This window comes from Etheostoma spectabile, chromosome 13, assembly GCF_008692095.1.
Source record: "Etheostoma spectabile isolate EspeVRDwgs_2016 chromosome 13, UIUC_Espe_1.0, whole genome shotgun sequence".
NCBI lineage: Eukaryota > Metazoa > Chordata > Actinopteri > Perciformes > Percidae > Etheostoma > Etheostoma spectabile.
In genome coordinates, this window is record NC_045745.1 from 28,406,766 (window position 1) to 28,410,293 (window position 3,528).

At 38.8% G+C, this 3,528-nt stretch overlaps 1 protein-coding gene across 3 annotated transcripts in view; it reads right to left on the reverse strand.

Moving 5' to 3' along the window:
* ksr1a (kinase suppressor of ras 1a) overlaps positions 1–3,528 on the reverse strand; it is a 27,703-nt gene that overhangs the window by 13,831 nt on the left and 10,344 nt on the right. The gene's annotated exons all lie outside the window — the stretch shown is intronic.

The following is a 3,528-nucleotide window of genomic DNA, read 5'->3' on the forward strand; positions in this document are numbered from 1 at the left end:
ACAACATGCAAACAACTAGTAATTGACTACTTATCAAATTAGAAATTATAATGTAAATAGACTCTTCTATCGTACAATGAAGAGAGTAAGAGAGAGAAAGAGGGTACTGGAAGAGTTCTTTTTTGTAAACTATGAGACACTCACAATCAACAATGAAACACGCCTTTTCACACTGAACAGTGTGATTGTGTATCTGTAGTTAACAAATATAGGACATTTTCTGCAGCAAAAATGAATTTAAATACAATTGTACCTTTGATCCAACATTGCTTGATAGCCATTTAGTTAATTAATAGTAGTTTGAACAACCTTTATTAAAAAGGACGCGCCCTTGCTAGTATGCCATACATGTAAGAACAATTTATAAAGGTCCCATGCTTTTATATAGACCTTAGTGGTCCCCTAAAACCATATCTGAAGTCTCTTTCTCAAAATTCAGCCTTGATGCAGAATTACAGCCACTAGAACCAGTCCCACAATGAGCTTTCCTTAGTATGTGCCATTGCTGAGGCTGTAGCTTTTGAGGAAGAGAGAGGGGGGGGGGGGGGGGGGGAGCAAGGTGGAGGCTGGGGGTGTGGCCTTGACCAACTGCCACTTTGCGAGTTTGAAAGCCTTGGTGTCTATCTCCCTCATGGTCGGGCCAAATTCTCTGGGCAGGCAAAGCAGAGAAAGGGGAGGTAACCTTGCCCCTTATGAGGTCATAAGGGGCAAGATTCCAGATCAGCCCATCTGAGCTTTCATTTTCTCAAAGACAGAACAGGATAATCCAGGGCTCGGTATACACCTGTCACCATTCCTAGCCACTGGCAGGCAGGGGGAACATGTAGTAATGTTAAAAAAACTTATAAAGTGAAATGTTCATGCCATGGGACCTTTACGCTAATTCCACATACTCCCACATCAGTTTCCTCTCATTTCCATTGGTTATACAGTATGTACACCACAATCAGAATAGTTGGAATAGAATAGAAAAGAATAGCTGAGGATCAGGTGGTTAAAAACATAAACTGAAGCTGTGTGGATACAGAGCTACACGCCTGAGGTATTTACTGTTTACTTTATATTTAGTTACTGAGGCAGTAGGCAAAATGACAGCACAAACAGTGTGTGGATCACAGAGGGATTTAGTGGAGATAGTCTTGTGAGTTTAGAATGTTTTTCTGACATGGGAAGTACACAACCGCTTATCAGTCGGGTTAAACTCTTGCTCTGAGAGGGCAAACACTGATCACAAAACTAGGGCAACCTCCCACAGTCATGTGTACACTGTAAGCAAAAGAAAACAAACATGCAAACGCGCACACACACCTGCTAATTTATCCTATCCTCATGGTATATTACAATGGCAATCGGAAAACAGTCAGAGGTCTGATAGCTGATTGATCAGAACAGATCAAATTAGACAAATTAATTATTTTTCTAACTATGAATACTCACACGGGTTTGCATGCGTGTGGGTATAAACCACAGAGATGGCACTGTTCGTGACTTGAGTTTGGGTGTTAAGGTTGACACACACACACACACACACACACACACACACACTTCAAAAGCAGCTGTGGGCCCTCCCCTCCCACCTACTCAGCATAGCTTGCATACATGCCTGCACTACTGCGGGCCTTCTTAATACAATAATATTATTGGTCTGTATAGCTATGTATGTGTGCACAGCCATTATGAGTACATATAAAGCCAAGTGGGTTTTAGGACATAAGTCCCCTTACAGTTTGACATTTTAGAAGTCTTCATGATATAATACTTACATTTGCATACTTTAGATAGACATAGAACTGATAAATGTACCTCTCAAGGTTATCATACAAACAGACACATTCACTCAGGCAAAATGTACATTAAAAACTCAATTTTTGATTTTTGGGATATTTCCATTCTCATATTGGCAATGGTTAAAATGCTTTGGCAATCTTTTATCTTTAAGCCATATAAAAGAAACAATGAGGCTGCTTAGCGAAGCCACAGGCATCATTGTTTAGTTCCAGAAAGACACATTTAAGCCAACATGGAATCCACATGCTTGATTAACAATAAATGTAATAAAAATAACAATAAATAAATGTAATCAATATAATGTTTTTGGACCAGCCATTCCATATTTGTGATGATAAACAATATGCACTGTAGAAATCTCAATCTAATAATGTTTGATCTAAATGGGTCCTCAACAAGCCATGACGGGTTTACATCTTTTTGGGAAAGCCCAGGTGGTATACAACACATACAAATGAGCACTTTTACTATTAAAAACGCAAAGATTTTAACAGGAAAGTTGGTGAGTTTTACGCTGAAAAGCAAACAGTACACTCAGCATGATTGATATGACTAAGCCGTAAACAGAAGACACATAATCAGATATGGGGAAAAAAAGGCAGTAAAAACAAAACAAAAACCGAGCTCAAGCTTGGGACATATTAAAAAATAACAAGTGCAGAAAGAATTAAAATAAGCAGGTTACGGCAAGGTTGCAAAACAAAGACAAACAGACAAGAACAACACAAACATACAGTAGATGAGAGGGATTTGAAGATTTTACAGCAGCGCAGGAAGGGGAGCATTAAACAAATCGCGTGGTGGTATGAGAATCGCACTCAACTTGCGAAATAAGGAATTGAATGCATTTTTTTTTTCTTTTAAGGGGTGAATAAGCTGTTGGGTGCTGGTGTAAGGAGAAGTGGTGTTTCAGAAGACACTAAACAGTAGACTGTTACCTCATAAGTCAGAACAACCTAAATAGAAACCTCTGTATTAAGATAACTGCACAGAGCAAGATCCTTTTTGGGGCATTTTTAGCCCTTTATTTATATAGGACAGCTGAAGACAGGCAGTGGAAGGACCTCAGGGAGGAGTCCAACCTGTGGCCGCTGCGTTGAGGAGTTAACCTCTATATATGGGTGCCTGTTCTACCAGGTGAGCTACCCAGGCGTCCAATAACCTCTTTTTTTTTTTTTTGCAGCAAAAAGTGAGCGAATGTTTTTTTTTTTCTGTCAGCATTATGTCTGTTAGGGCCCTCAACAAAGAGGCCAGAGGTCCGATTGACTGGTGGGGAGTCTGTGTCCTGCTCAGGGATCAGGGAAAAAAAACGCACTAGCACGGCCCAAAAATATACATGGCAGTAGGCTTAGAACAAGATTTTAAGGCAACTAAGAGAAGTTTGTCTAAAAGAAGTTAATATTGTAGCGAGAAGTCACTTCCCTATCCATATTAGCCTCATGAATGATACTTTATATATTAACTTAAAAGAAAAATGGAAAATAAACTTTTTTCTTTGTCCTCGGGTCAAATTTGACCTCTTCAAAAAAATGTTTATATCTGAAATATCGGTTTCTTTTTAACCAAATTACCACAAGAAAATGGATTGGATTCCATACAACGCTCTTTCCAAATACTATTGATCCCTTTCATTCCTGACTAAACTCATCAGCACGTTCCTCTGATCTTAACTATTAGTCAAAATGATTCCTAATTTCTGCTTTTTAAACTCAAATATTAGGTATAATTCTACATAAATGA